This window comes from Phasianus colchicus, chromosome 1, assembly GCF_987193195.1.
Source record: "Phasianus colchicus chromosome 1, bPhaCol1.hap1.1, whole genome shotgun sequence".
NCBI classification, from domain to species: Eukaryota; Metazoa; Chordata; class Aves; order Galliformes; family Phasianidae; genus Phasianus; species Phasianus colchicus.
In genome coordinates this window covers 193,444,932-193,461,516 of record NC_143436.1, presented here as the reverse complement: position 1 = coordinate 193,461,516, position 16,585 = coordinate 193,444,932, and the positions used below count along the sequence as shown (strand labels likewise).

The window sequence follows — 16,585 nt, the reverse complement described above, 5'->3', positions numbered from 1 at the left end:
AGTGAGTGAATGCACAAATAAATAAATGATGCCTCTAGTATTCACGAAGACAAGCCTATTCCATCCCTCCCCTGGTATTGTGAGCCAAACTTCAGAGGTTACTCAAGAAAAATGACGGTCTGGTGCCTGAGAGATATAAGTATCAATTAATGCTTAATTAACATTGCATGACAGATTGATTTAAATAAATGGAACCTTTTAATGAATGTCTCTCTGTATTGTGGGTTTAAACAAGATGCTTTTTAGGAGAATGAGCTGCTCCCTGTTATTATATAACATCTTTATATTACTTACACCTGGAGGCTTGAAATGTGTTACTAGCCCAAAATATTAGCTGCTGCATAAACACAGAGTTGGTAAGGATGCTTATCTTGGATTTATAGTGTAAATGAAAAGATAGACCATGTGAATCCTATGACAGGTAGATCAAGGCTAAGAAACTAGGAGACTTAAGGCAATTAGAAGAGATGTACACATCCATCAGTTCTTGGTAAGCTAGGAAAAAGGAATTTTTTAATGAATCTTTATTCCCCCAAAGTGATTCGTTAAAGAGTTTGTTTGTAAACATGCTGAAATGCATATGAGTTGTCTTGTGGGATGATAGGAAAATAGATGGGCACAGGCTGCAATACAATGGTGTGAAAGCCTACAACCAACAGCCAGTGATTTCAAGGTGAGAAACCTAAAGCCAGCCATCTAATTCCATCTTTCCTCACCTAAAAGTAGTCTGATGTCCATCAACGAACCCCAGTTGCCATTGAGAGCTGCAATCGAGCAGCAATTGGGAATCACCTAGTTTCCAGATCAACTGCTCCAACACAAAGACATTGGCTGCAAAGCACCCTGAGAAGTGTTCTATTTACTCTGAGGCATTTTATTCCTTTTATAGAGACAGTGAACTAATAGCCTATTGTTTGTACTGCTTGTACTTATTGCCTGTGTGCTTCTCTTCTTGCCAAGTCAGTTCAGCAAGAAGCTGGGACATCCAGCATGGTGTACCCAGCAAGGTGTACCCAACAGAGGGCTGTAGATCAGCTCCTTAGGGTGCAGATGTGATTGCCACAGTAATGGCATGGGTGACTCAGTTGTACATAACTGGGGAAAAATATTGTGATTCCATAGAAAATAATTGATTTGAGGTCTACCAGTGGCCCTCTGACTTTTTGTCACAAATCAGATCAACTGGCGGCAACAAGAATATTAAGTACCTCAAAGGTGTTGAAAGGATTAGCAAACTTTTTTTTTTCCTTTTAACCTTCTTCTGATTGTGTTGACAATGATCGGTAGCAATTCGCCTTCAGTAAAAAGCCATCTAGATATGTCCTGTGAGTTGACCCATCTCTTAAGAAACAGAACTTGTCATGTTCAGTCCCCAGCATTTTGGGGAGTTTTATTTGAGAGATCTCCTCTCCACTTCCTCACCAAACTCAGTTAGCTGTAGTCAGTCACCTCGTTATCCTGTTACTATTTAACATGAAACTGACTCTGAAAACACTGTTGTTTTATTTCTGAAAAAAAAAATCAACTTTTTTTTTTTTTCTTTTAACATATAGTCTTTTATGTTGGAATGAGATCAGAAGTGTAGACTGAATCCAGACTACAGCCACATTTTAATTCACACCAGCTCTAATAATTGCAATCAATCTAAATCCCGATAAACTATAAATTTCATTTCAGTAGGCTTGGTATGGACAAACAGAGGTTGCAGGCTCTGAATTCTCAGTTAATTCATAGTAATTGTTGTTATTATGGAGAGAAGCAAGCTAATTCCTTATAGAAGAAAGTGGTTCTCCAAAGAGCAAATAAAGAATGAACTTCCAGACATATTCCACAGGTAGAGTTATGTTTTGGGAAGAGTCTCCTATTATTTATTTCAGTACCTACACAGAGGTGGTGGTTAAATCACTGGTGTGCACTAACCACTCCCTTTTTTTTTTTTTTTTTTTGCAGATGAGCATAATTCTGCATCAATTTCCTTGAAATATTTTTTTTACATTCAAGATTATAAGTTTTACAACTTCCTTTTCCATTCTTTTCATAGCTTTTCCTTAACAAGATTTTTATTTTCTCTATTCATCACTCATGTAAAGACTTTCCAGGTTGAGGTGAACATCTTTTTGCTTCATGTATGGCAGAAGCCCTATAGATGACCCAGACCTTATTTGCAGTGCTAAGTGCTGTTTGTACACCTTCTGCATGAAAAGCTTTTAAAATCTGCATAAAGAAGGTGAATATCAAAGGGAAACTTTGAACCAATGTGAAAAATGAGGGCTCCAGGATCTTAATTCCTGTAATTTTCCATCTAGTTTGGGATGCCTAGGAACCTGCTTTTCATACGTTCCTTCCTTATTTTATCAGCTGCCCAGAACAGCAAACCATTCAGTCTCTTATTTTTGACCTTTTGCCCTCGGTTTGTTACCTCAGTTCCTTTCCAGGTTATCTTTTCTGTCTTTTTTTTTCTGTAGTAAAATGTAATAAATTTATATTATTCCTCATTCCAACTCTTAATGTTTGCTTCCTTTCTCTTTTTTTACTATTCTTATCTTTTTGTAACCTTACCCAAAGACACCAAGTCTATATTAGCACTAGGCAGATGATGATAGTAGGAAAAATTTGGGTCCCTGTGTTGAATGGGGCAGAAGATCTGCTGACAAAGGACATGGGGAAGACTGATGTACTCAATCTCTTGTTCACCTTGCTCCATACTGGTAGGACTTGCCCTCAGCAATCCCAAGTGCCTGAAACTGGTGGGAAAGCTTGGAGACATGAAGACATACATATCAGTGGTGAAGGAAGATGAGGTTAGGGAACAAACAAGCTGTGCACAAGTCCATGGAACTCACTAGGACACTCATGAGTGCTGAGAAATCTGGCTAATGTTCTGAGGCCCCACTCATTAATCTTTGAAAGCTTGAGGCAATTGAGGAAGATTTCTGAAAAATGAAACTCTCATCTTCAGGCAGTGAAAAATGGAAAATTTGGGGAAACAAGACTGGTCAGCATCGTCTTGATCCTTGGGAAAGTGTGGGAGCAAATATTCCTGGAAATAATATTTATGCACTGACATCCCTTTTCCTCATCATAACAAAGCTAAGCTGTCTGCATCCAATCAACCCACACAATGATCTTCCATGAAACGTGCTGGATTTTCAAATGGATGCTTCTGTATTTTCTTTCATGCTGCTCCCCACAAACATCTATAAAATAACTTTGTTATTCCCTTCCCTTCTCTGTAGTGATGCCTAGAAAGCACTGACAAAGGCTAGGCTAATGACACTGTTATCATTGCCTGTCATAGTTACTGGCACTCTTATTGCATCCTTGATTCTCCATCAATCTGTCACTACCTATGTCTTTTTGATTTGTACTTTGATGTAAGTCATTTCATGCAGAGAATATCTATATTCTACAGTGCCCAGCACTGATTTTTACTGCAAATAACTCCTTGAAAGGCACTCACAAGTTTGACATTAAGAAAAATTATCAACATCAAATAACAGTAGTTCTGCAGAAATTAGTGAAATATTTCATGACTCCAGTCATGTTCATGAAACAGTACAATGATCATAATTTGATTTTAAACAGCAAAGCATAATTAAAACATCCCAGACACAGGGATTAGTACTCACTTTTTGTGTTTAACTTCTTAGAAACGTCTAGGAATAATCCATCAAATACTTCTTGTAGGATGCAGTTTTAACGTGGACATGTGTTATTCTCAGTCTACCTGTCAAAAGACACAGACAAAAAGCAAAACAAAACCATCAATGCTTTGTTTTGTGATTTTACCTTATTTTCTATGCTGAACGAATTTAAACCAGCTGCTGGGGCACAGAAAGGAGTCACCTATACATTCATGATGACATGCCATCACTGTAATAGGATACGATTATTTATTCCATGGAAATATTGTGTTTGTTAAATACAAGCTAAAGCTTTCTATGCAGTACTTAGAATTAAATGCTTGTCCTTGGCTAACTGTGTAAACATCCATCTCTGCCAAGAGAGTAAGTTTACCAGTTCCTCTATTGTAGTTTAAAGGGTTTCTGAATAATGTGGTGGTTGTTCCTTTCCTGTTGTGTGATTTTACAGTCCTCAGAAGGAGGGATATTTTTTTATTTATTTCCCCAATCACCCCAAATATTTCCTTCTTTAAATGCTTTGTCTTTGTTGAGGTGAAATGACTTAGATCTTAGACAAATGCTCATTGCTGCTTCCACTCATATCAGTAAATTCTGTCTTAGCTGAGCTTCTTGTGGCGTAGGAGAGCCCCACTTTAAATGTAATGAGCCTTGTGTGACAAACATGTCCTGCCACAAGAAGGATGTTCAAAGAAATCGGCTCCTCTGGAAGCTGGCCCACATTTACAACACAGCACCAGGGCTCTGCTCTTCTATCTGTCATCATTATGATGAATGAGCTGATTAGCTCATTTCCTCTCTCTTAGCTCCTCTCCTTGTGCTGGGTGACACAATCCCATGGGGACTGAGGTAGTGAGAAAGACTACAGTAGATGGATAGCAGTGGTTTCAATTAAGAGCCACATTTGCCAGGGCCAGCATCTTTCCCAGGCTACCCATTTTGATCGATATGCAACAATTTTACATGTACTCTGGTGCACAGGGTCTTTTAAAAGTGCAAAATAATAATTAAAAATTAAAAAAAAAAAAAATCTGAGTAATGTGGCAGCAGGCTGCTATGGAAGTGGGCTTCCATGTCTTTCTCAGAGAAACCTGTTTCTGTATACATTGCATAGTCCAAAACTGCATTGACCTTTTTAATCTTGCCAATTGGAGATGAATTTTGAATCCAAGCTTTCCACTGAAAAGGTGCAAAGGTTGCCTTAAGTAGCTGCTCAGTACGTTGTCCTTTACTTCATGAACCACATTCTTTCATTTCCTCCCATTAATTTCTCTTCTTGAACAACCCTCTCTAATGCTGATTGTGTCCTGGTACAGATTGTTCCTTCCAAAATGCATTTTTCAACGCTGCATTTCATTTTGTGATTTCCTGCCTAAGGTTTTCCAATCTCTCTATCTTCACTGATTTATGCAGTACCTCCCAATTTGGATCATCTGTGATTCTAATTAACACAAATTCTTTTTTTTTTTTTTTGGCTAATGAATGAAGACATTTGAAGACTACTGGACTCAAAACTGCTCACTGATATTCCCCCACTAGAAAACTCACACAGTGTAACACACTTCCATTTAGTATCTCACTCTGCTAATAGCCCTGCGGATGGTTTTTAATCAACATCACAGAGTCCTGATCTAAGCCAATCTGAATTAATTTTGTGAATATCCTCTCTCACAGAGGTTCATGTCAGTGAGCAAGAAAACAAAAGCAAAAGAGGTCATCGCTCACCAAAACGCTTTTCTAAAAGACCTGAAAAAGACGAGGAGGTAAGAATAATTTTTTTCTTGGCCTTTTTCAGGCCTCTGGTACACATGTATTTCCCCCACCATAATATCGATGCTTCTCACAATTTTAATGTATTGCTCGTCAAGGCAGAAACTACTTTTGTCATTGAGCTCCAGTACAGAGAGAATAATGAGGCTATGGGTCCCTTCCGACTTGAGGTATTCCGCTATTCTGTATCTCCAGGATAACACATCAAATGCAACCTGAGAGTGAATTAATCTCTTAAAAAAAAGCTGAGGTGAAAACCTGGACCAAAGCACTTTTCTGGATGTTATGCAGGAATGTCTGCTGGATTTGAATCCAGATCTGTAAAGTTTAAAACCTTTTCTTACCAGAGGATTGCTCTCCTTTCCCAGTAAAAGGAATCCATGCAATGTCATGGGTTTATATGCTCTGGACACTGCTATTTGACTGTTCTATTCTGTTCCCTCAAAAGCAGAGTCTCACCCTATCCCATGAACAACTTTGCTGTCAATTCTTGATATGACAGTCTTAGTAGGATAATTACGTTCCTCCTGGAATTCTGGAATTAAAAAACGCTTTTATGCTACAGACAAAAGTGCTAAGAAAGACATCTGTAGCATGATCATACTTCACGTGGATTGCTTACATTCTAAAATGTTAGCCAATGATTCTGAATTAGCTCTAAAATATGCCAATTATTCAAATTCCCGTGTTCTAAAAAAACCCACAGCACGATAGTAAAAAATGATGATCCCCCTCTTGTTTCCCACCCCATCAACAACCAGCATTATTAAATAAATTAAGGGGAAAAGGCCCATATGCTCCCAGAAGCATCAGAAGTTATACAGAAACTGATCTAAGCCAAGAAATAATCTGAAGGAGAGCAGAGGAACGTAGAAAACATTAAGAAGAAAATTTGGAAAGCATTTTTAGTAGCAAAATGGATAAATATTTATCATATTTCTTAAAAATTAAGATGCGTTGCTGATTCTACTTTTCTTATGAATATTTTTAGTGCCAAAAGACATATAGTACCAAAAGTTTGTCACAGAGGTTATCCTCATATTAGGAAGAAATCACACTTTTTTTTTTTTTTCCAGTCTAAACTTTTAAATGTGCCCCATTGGAAATGAATTGCTTCTGACCTATTAAAAATTAGCATAACTACCTAAATCCAAATCCATTGCCAGTGCAGTTTATGTTACACACAACTTCATGGAGGTGTAATTAGCAGTACATGGCAATAATTTATTATTGGTTTAAACAGCCTGAAAAACTGGGGAAATGGGAAGCTCTGTGCCAGACATACTATTCTGGTTTACATTAATTTAGTTATTTTACCTTCGGTGCACATTCATCTATCCATACAGTGTGAATGTACCGTTGAGAAGGATGCTGAATATTGAACATTTGGCTGAATATGAAATATGAACTCTGAGGCAGAGTTGCAATAATACTTCCATTTGCATTATTATGATTAACATTCCTCTGAATAGGAAGCATCCAGCAATATTAATTACAGAAATAGTGAGATTCCAATTGTCATAAATCACCATGCAGGGTACAGCAAGCTCTCCAAAAACCTTATAGAATAACTCTTTTTCTGTGTTTTTTGGAATTAATTTCAACCTCTTTTTCACCAGGCTTTCCCACTTGTGTCTGTTGACAAGACAGTAATTATGCTTTTCTCTTGATTAACACATTCTTTTCAATAAGGTCCCAAACAGCCTTCACATGAAAGGCTGAATCCAACTGAGCATAGTTTTTCTCATTAAAGACTCAGCGTTCACCCATAGTAAATTTATCACACAGATACATCCTGTCTCGTAGGAAAAAGGGTGGCCTTGAAGCTAACGCTCTCAATTTGATCAGAAGTTTATTTCCACAACAGTTGAAATGAATGCCTTTTCAGATATGATGGTTATTGAGTTCATTTAATAAATTAACATTGCTGAGAAAATTGTTATACTGTTTCTCCACTAAAGCACAGATCCAGCTGATTTATTTAGTACTGAAAGGCTTATTTTGCCTTAAGTACATAAGAATATACATCACTACAGACATACCCAGGAAATTTATTCTTTCTTGAAACAATATTAGCCATAAACCTCTACAAACATATCAAACTTTTATTTCTATCTTTGTATCCAGCCAGAATTTCCCTCTTTATTACCATTTCTTCCATCAACATTCTTAGCAAAATTGGCAAAATTCATTAATTCATCAAAGTGAACAGCCCTGACGTTTGGTGCATCAGGTTTCATTCGTAACAGGCATACAAAGCAATGATTTCTTTTGATGTATTACACTGCATTCTACAGACCATCCAAAAATAAAAATTCCTTTATAATCAGTGTTGTGAAAACAAAGCAACCACATCACTGACCACACACAAGGAGAGAACAATTTCTTGCCACCTGGGCTCTGGTTGTATTGTTTTGAGGTTTGTTTGTTTGTTTCTCAGGTATGTTATTTCCGAATTTATCAAACAATAGCTAAGAGGTTGATCTGCTGTTCAGCTTTGGAAGCAGCAGTACTCCTCCCAGCTAGTCTGCTGCTTTGGTCCTTCATATTAACACACAGCAGGTGAGATGCCCCTGAATTACTCTGGTACCAATTGAATTCCTCCAGAAGCTGCATCCGCTTTGCAAGAAAGCAATTCCTGGGGGATGGCAGTAATTAGTGTCGTCCTCAACAGCACAATAAATGGTCATAGGTAGCCATGCTGCTGCCATGGGGCTGATGGAAGGAGATCATGAATATCCTTGCTCAGATAAGCTGTAGGTGCCCCATCCCTGGAGGTGCCCAAGGTCAGGTTGGATGCCCAGGTTGGATGCCCAGGGGCCCTGGGCAGCCTCAGCTGGTGGGTGGCAGCCAGCCCATGGCAGGGGTTGGAACAAGATGGGCATTCATGTTTTTTTCCACCCTAAGCCATTCTATTGTTCTATTATTCTATGATCAGTCCCATCTCTGATCCTGTTGAGTTGGTCCTAGAGAATTCCACAAAGCACTCAGAGTTATACTTTAGATTATCTCAACTCTGAATAATGCTTTTAGGAGACATTTACCATCACGCACATGTTTAATTTTCCCTGAACTCAGCAGAGCTTCAGTATGCTCCTGAAGTCAAGTGTTCTCTCAGAGCTCCCGTGGCTGAATGTGGACAAACTGATGAATTGGAGGCACTCATGACCAGGATTAAATAAATATATACATACATAAACTGGTCACTGCTGCCTCTGTGCTGCGTTTTTCTCCATCTCTTTTTCCACTATCACGCTCGACTCTAAATGATTGCTGTCTAACACAGCAACAAAGTGGAGGCAGGAAGCAGAGACAATGTGTGTGGAAATGAGCTGAAAATCATCCTCCCAAAGGAAGCCCAGTGCACAGGACAACCTCTCATTATTTTGAGCTCCTACAGAGAATGGAAAGACATATCTGATATATTCGGAGATCATAGATGTGTTCCAAAAGGCATCAAATAAAAGCAGAAGGGAGTTTCATTGGGTTCAGCAAAGTCAAAGGATGTCTTTAAGTCAGCATATCCCTTCATGATGACTGAAGCCCAACCACCACTTCAAACATACCCCAGACCTGCACATCCTCTCTTTTCACACCAAACCAACATCCTGTGTAGACATATTTTTGACTTTGGCCTAATGTTTTATTGCCACTGACATTACACTGACACCTCATCATTGGCAAAACATATAATTATTATGAATATCATCCACACAGTAAGTCCTTGCCTAAAAATACATGGAGAAGGCAGTGCTCAGAAATTTAACAGATCTTTTTTTCTCATCACCAGACCATACTAGGTGATGAGATTTGCCTGGAGAGATGACCATTCCCATACATAGATTTATATGGCAATGAATTAAGAGTTGTGATCCATCCCTCTTCTAGATGAAAGGAAACAAGAGACAGGATGGCGAGTGCAGGCTGAACCATCCTGGAAGAGAAACTGCAGACATAGTTAAGCCTGGAGAACTGTTCTCTACCAATGCATCTCTTCTTTTTAGCCCACACATCAAGCCAATTTTGAACTCCTTCATCCACGACAGCTCTCAGTGAGTGTTTTGCACATCCCATTCTGCTTCAATCATGCTGGAGGGGCCATTTCACAGCATTTTATCTCTGCTGTTATTATTATTATTTTTTTAAGAAGACTGATTTTTTTTTTTTTCTTTTAAGCAGTTGGAGGACTGCATTTATAGAGCAGGTTGGAAAAGGCTACACGGTGAAGGCTTCTCAGAATTAAGATAATTTTCTCAGTGTGTAATAATTTCAAATGAAAAATTGGATTTCTGCAAAATGGTAGCAGAAGCAAAGGATGTGGAACGTGTCCTGTTGAGTTTCTAGAGAATTACTTTTTAATGTTCATCAAAGAATTGCTGTCTTGTGCCCTTTGTGTACCAAGCTCTTCTTCCTTACTTGTTACAGGACAATAAGATATGCTCTGTGCAAAATGTTGGCTTTCATACTCCACTTTAATCATACTGTTTTTTAATCCTCATTTGTTTTTACTTGCTTTAGTAGTCATTGATTTATCTTTAGCCATCTACACATGGTATTTTAAGGAACTATCAATCTTGATTCACTCAGATATCTAATTTTTAGCTGCATAAGTTATTGGCAATGAGTTGCACCCCAAGATACACTTTCAAAGTGCAGATGAATACTTAGGTCATTACTTGTAATGTTGCCTTGATAAGGTCCAAGCAATAATGCTGGCAATGACACTATTCTAAACATCACAGTTGACCACAATATTAAGCCAGTTAAATAACTTATTTTATGAAGCAAGTAGAACTCAATGTAATTCCTGGTTTTGGCCAACTGGAACAAACAAACCAGTCATTTTCACCAGTCTAAGTAGAATAATTTGACTTTTGAATTGCTTCTGCTGTGGCAATTTGATCCTTTGAACTCAGATTTCAGGTTGGCTGAGCAGTTGTTCCAAAATGTAACAGCTTCTCTTTTGCACTGAAGTTGGTCAGATACTTGCTGAGTTTAAAGGTAACATACCCATCTGATGGAAGCTTGCTAAGCAGTTCAGAAAGCCAGCTTTTCTGCACATACAGAACCTTTCTTTAAGCTTACCACAACATTTGTTTTGAAATGTTCCTAGTTTGTATTGCAAAATTCAAAGCATTAGAATATGTCTTTTGTGCAGTGGAATCTCCAAGCTAAATATTTCTCTTGTCTACTGTGGAGGAAAAAAAAAAAAAAAAAAAAAAGTCTTCTTTGGCTTCTGTGTCATTTTCTCTGCTACTGCTTTTTCTAGAGGAAAAACATTTTTATTCTTGGGTTCATTTCACAACTAAAAATCTTTTCTCCCGTCCCACTTGAACTGTATATTAAAAATGTCCTTGTAGAAGAAAGAATTTCTGCATTAGCTAGAAAAGCTTCAGACTACATTCCCTGGGTCAAAACAGATGTTTCTATAATTGTTGCTCAATTGTTGCCTGTAAAGGTTTTAAATCTTTCAGAAAAGCCTCGACCGACAATAAAACATAATCTTAGCATCAATACACTTTTCTTTAAAGCTGTTAAATGGAAGCAGTAATCTTTATCCAGTGCTGATCTGTAATCCAAAGGCCTTCAATGCTTTGTAGTGAAGGATAATTGCCATCCCTATGTCCTGCTTGTGGGTTGGTGAGCTGACACTGAGAAGCTTACAGGAGCACAGCTATTGAACTGAAGGGTGGAAAACTTGACCCATCTCTGAAGGTTCTGGAGAAAGTCTGGCAGTTGTGGACCCCACATTTCCCATGGACTTTAAGCATTCTTCTGCATCACCTTGAGTATGCTATTTGCACATCTGAACTTGGATGTATTCTGGCTTCTTTTGATAAAGATAGCAACTTTCTTGCAATGTCTTTAATCCACTTGCCACAGATCACCCATTCTCTACAAAAACTCAAGTTTCTGCAAACTTCTTAAGACTATAATAATCACAGAATATGTCAGACACCAATGAATAAGAATGTATAGAAAGCAAAAGATCTCAATGTAACTGAAAGCACGTTGATGATACACAAAATGGATAAAATATTTTTAACATATTTTTGAAAGCTGCTTTCTCAGCAATTAAAACATCACAAAGCTGCTGGAATGGACCAGGTAGATCAGCTTAGACAGTTCTGCACTGCTGGGGAACACATTATGCCTGTAAGGTGCTGCTGAGCCTATTCTTTATCGTGCAGCTGCTTTACTGGTCTAGGTGGTTGCATTAGTGAGAGCAGTACCATATGAACAGAGGGCAATTAGACTTTCTTCTGAAGCTCAGTGCTTGTGGGCAGTAAGTATGGGCTTCTCGCTGTTGTTTTCCTGCTTTGTGGGAATGTAACATTCCTGGGGAGGGCATATTCAAGGAGGATGGTAAGGACCTCTTCAGCACTTCAACTCTGCCACTACCACAGCTGTTCTCTTCCAGGGCAATGTGGTCATACCCTGACATGCGACAGATGTAAATATGAATGGATAGAGATTGTCCTGGGTACTAAGGCTACTTCTGATCTTGAGAGATGCTACCACCTATCCCAGATACCTGCTAGACTGGTAAGTATGATCCAACTCTTGAAGAAGACCTACACACTACTAAAACAGCAGAAGGAGACCAGGTTCACCATCCTAGGGTGTCCCAAATGGCACGAGATGCCATGAAATGGTTTTCTTTTGTGGCATCTCAATGCTCACCTCTCCCTTCTTTGCCTAAAATGGGAGCCCATGGCAAATAATTGTTAGTTCTAGAAAGTCCCAAGAATTAAATGTTTTAAAAGAGTTCAGAGGATATACTCTACTAGAGGTATACACTCTACTGTGACTAGGCATACACACACAAATATCTACATATATATATATAAAAATAGATATACACTATATATACACATAATGAAATATGCTGTTATCAGAAGAACTATGTGTTCCAAGAAAGGGCTGAGCAGCTGGAGTTAGATTGGCATTTTGCTCTGTACTCTAACAATTTCTTACAGCAGTATTTAACTTTCTCCTAGAGCCAAAATGTTTTTCTTCAACGGGAAAGACTGCAGAGGCTGAGCTGCCTTCCATTTTTGCTGAATATATACGGTGATATTAGGGGTTATACTCTTACAAGGGAGATAATGTGGATCAGAAAGACAGCGTCTTTCTTAATTTCTGATAGAATAAGAAAAATATATTCCAATATTAGCTACACAGAAGAACTCAAATCTCTTAATATTCACATCCAAATGCAAAAGTCTCATTCAGTTCTTACCTCTGCCGGAAACAACTGTGTCATGGGAGAAGCCCCATCATTTCAGAACTTCCTTCTGCTCTGTTCCCCAATGAAACAGAATCACACCCGAGTGCCAGGACTGCAAGGAGTGTAATGAGTGAGATGCTACAGCAGCCTCTCCACTAGACTTGTCATCAGGATTTTACAGCTGTGATTGTACCAGGAGTAGTCCATCGGATTATTATTACTTTAATTTATAACCGACCTCATTATTCTCCTTTCACTGCCTAATTAATAATTTATATAAAAATAAACACTCCGTTTTTAAAGGAAAACTCTGAATTCACTGATGACCGTAGGCTTTCTTCTGCACTAGCCTCCCTGCACAGTGTATTGTATGACTTTGAGCTATTCTTCCTCATTTCATTATTCAGTGTTTCAAGGAGGCCTTGAAGTTGATGCTGTAATCTTGAGGAAACTGATAGGATCTTTCTCAGTGCAACAGAAGTTGAGTAAATGCAGAAGCTTCTTGCAGACTCTTTGACCATGCTGCAGCTCTCCTCCAGCAGCTCCATCCCTCCTGACAATGTTGCATGCAGGAGATCTACATTTCACTGCTTATCAATAGATCTCCATCCTTCTGTGAATGGGAATGGCGTTCCTTCAGACCTGTTTTTGTGAAGCATACCTATATCCATAGGAGCAATTAACTCCCTGCTGTGAGTTTAGACATGCCAGCTATACTGCAGTTGCTCTCTGTTGCTAGCACTAAATTTTCCTCAGTAGTGGATCAACGTGTTTAAACACTTTGATCTTCTTTATCTCAGTGAGGAGATTTGAAAGCCTCCTGGATGAACAAGCTTTCTTTCGGGTGCAGCTCCATCTCCTCCACCATTTCAGTGCTGACCCGAAACTTTTATGCTTTATTTACTGGAGAGGCGTCATCTTTTGAAATGGCTTCTCACATCCTCTCAGAAAAGCTTTTTCTGGTGTGTTTTTTTTTTTTTTTTTTTCCTTTCCTCTAACACTGAGCTTAAGTAACGGTACTTCAAACAGCAGATAAGAGGCACAAAGGGGACTCAGACTTATACACAGCGATTCAGAATCATCTTAATCTCCGTCACGCACTTTTTCTGATTTTCTTTTTAATCTCCTGTGGCACAGTGTGCACCAGACACAACTGAGAACTTGCTATTTAAGCTGCCTTATTACTGTTACGCTATGAAATCTTAACTACTCTTTGGTATATATGAGTATGCACAAATCAAAGTGAGGGAATGCACATTTCAGATGTGGGTATGGTGGGAGATGAGAATTAGTGTCACCATCCTCTTCCTGATGAGTTGAGGCTGACTCTGTTTTCACACCTCCCAAGGAGCCAGGACATGACTATTTGTGATGGGAAACTGCTCAGAAGGAAATTCCTCTGTATTCAACTCTGGTGAGGCTGCACCTCGAGTGCTGTGTTCAGTTCTAGGCCCCTCACTACAAGAAAGACATTGAGGTCCTGGAGTGTGTCCAGAGAAGGGCAGAGGAGCTGTGAGGGGTCTGGAGCACCCTATGGGTCTTATGGGGAGCAGCTGAGAGAACTGGGATTGTTCAATCTGGAGGAAAAGAGGCTCAGGGGAGACCTTAACTCTCTCTCCAATTGCCTGAAAGGAGGTTATGGTGAGGTGGGGGTCAGCCTCTTCTCCCAGGTAGCAGCGATAGGACGAGAGGTGATGACCTTAAATTGCACCAGAGGAGGTTCAAGTTGGATGTTAGGAAAAATTTCCTCTCAGAAAGAGTGGTAATGCATTGGCACAGGCTGCCCAGGGAGGTGGTGCAGTCACCATCCCTGGAGGTGTTCAAGAACTGTGGAGATGTGGCTCTGAGGGACGTGGTCAGTGGCATGGTGAGTTGAGTGAACAGTTGGACTTTGTGATCTTAATGGTCTCCTCCAAGCTTAATGACTCTATGATTTTAGGATTCTGTGAATAAGATTATCAGGCTTATTCTTCCGCCAACACAGAAATCCCATTTTCAGTACATAACCAACTCTATGTTTCTTTGCCCATCATGGCACAAACACAGTCACAGAGAGATGGGAAATTCAACTCGTTAATGAAATTAGCAATCTGAGATTGTCTATTCATTAGTTTAGCCCCAAACTAATCTAATACACTTGCATGTAAATTTTTACTGCTTGCAAGAGTATTACACTGCTTGTAAAGCAGAGGAAGGAGAGAAAGAAGCCCGGAGTTTAACAAATATTAGAACAGCCTGGATGGTAGGACAAAATTAACAGACTGCACTCTTATCAAAATACTTCCACAGAAATGTAGGCAGGGCATTTTCACCCACCCCAGAGTCTTTTAGTGCTGGCGGTGACACTGAGCTCCAGAGTAAACGACATAATTAAAGATGACTTTTTCCACAAATATTTGCTCCCAAGGCATGATTTTAATACTCCAGGCAATGGGAACATGTGGCAGAGAGACAGATAATTCAGTCAAGACTTTGGTGTAGATTATTTGTGCTACGGTCGGAGTGCCCCCACCCTGCCCCAGCTGGCTTTATTACACAGGTGGATGGAATGTGCTCTGCTCCATTTCCAAGGGAGCCACACAAGCCCTGCATAAATCAGTCAGCAAGTACCTTGAACCACACATATTAGGAATGTAAGCTAGAGGAATTCCAGCGTGAAGCGTGTTTAGACAAAGAGGTGATTATGACATGGAGAGGAGTGCAAAAAAATTCATCTGGAAACAGGGAAGGAGCACAGTAGCTCAAGGAGGAAGAAAGTCTGATATTGTATATTTATAGCCTCATAAATGGGGTGATTTTAATCTCCCAGGTGTGTTACAGCAGTATCTATTGGAAGTGAATTTCTGGCTCCAAGAAAAAAAAATTGTGCAGACTGGATGTATCCATGCAGTTTAGGAGACCCAGATTCTGATCTCATTTACAAAGGGTCTGCCCAGGTGAGCTTTTGTGGACATCAATGGCATTATGCAGCACAAAGCAGAATGGAGTCAGATGATATCTAAGTGTACTGTTTGCATTGCAAAAAAAAGGAAGGGAGAACAAAGTGGTTCATATCAGTGTCTGCTGCAAGCTTGACCATAAAAATGCGTTCCTAGTGGATCAGCACCTGTTTAGATAAATGGTTTACTTGAAATACACAATGCAGTACAGCTCACATGTTTATCCATATGACACGAACCCAAACTACCAGCTGTGGCCAGTCGTCCAGTATGTTCTCTCTTCATCTATGACATATGAAACCACAAGGAATCATCTATCCATTAGGAAGAGATCATTTTCACACAGGAAGGTTTTCTGACACAATTATTAGCTGTGGCATTCTTGACCAAAATAGGCAGGAAACAAAAAGGGTCTTATGTTGTCTTAAAGGGTCATGTGAAGAATTTTCTGTTTTTAAATCATCTTTCAAGCTAGCCCCCTTTTTAAAAAAAGAGTGCCTTTTATCTCCAAGCTTAACATCAGACTGCTGTATGAGCTACTTTTCTCTCCACCATTTCTGTGATGAGTGATCGTGGTGCATGAGGGCTACTGGTTTCCCCTGGGTTTGATTAGGTCTAGCAGACAGGTACCTGACTTGCTAGAAATAATCCTTTTTAGGAGTGACTGATGCAAACCCTTTTTGCAAACAAGTGGTCCCAGAACTGGGACTCAACAGCATTTCCTTCAGAAGTGACCTTCTCTTTGCACACGCAATGGGCTTCATTCTGAACCAAATCTAAACACTGCATATCAGCATAGAATCAAAGGAAAACAGTGACAAAACAGACTCACTGGCTGAATTCAATATCTTTATTCAGACAGAAAATCCTATTAGGGCAGTTCTCCTGCTCTCAATCTGGCATAACTCAATTGCTCTTGATTTGCACCAATGCAAATGAGATGAGAATCTGCCTCCAGAACACTTGCTAGCTATGCACATTGACATGATCAGAAGTACAGTGTT

The 16,585-nt window shown here is 39.3% G+C and overlaps 1 protein-coding gene across 3 annotated transcripts in view; it reads right to left on the bottom strand.

Moving 5' to 3' along the window:
- Positions 1-16,585, bottom strand: part of TENM4 (teneurin transmembrane protein 4) — a 750,922-nt gene that overhangs the window by 394,634 nt on the left and 339,703 nt on the right. For all 3 annotated transcript variants that reach the window (XM_090134119.1, XM_090134120.1, XM_031595483.2), the window contains one exon: positions 3,630-3,727. The gene's annotated coding sequence lies outside the window, so the exon portion shown is untranslated. The remainder of the gene's footprint in view (positions 1-3,629; positions 3,728-16,585) is intronic.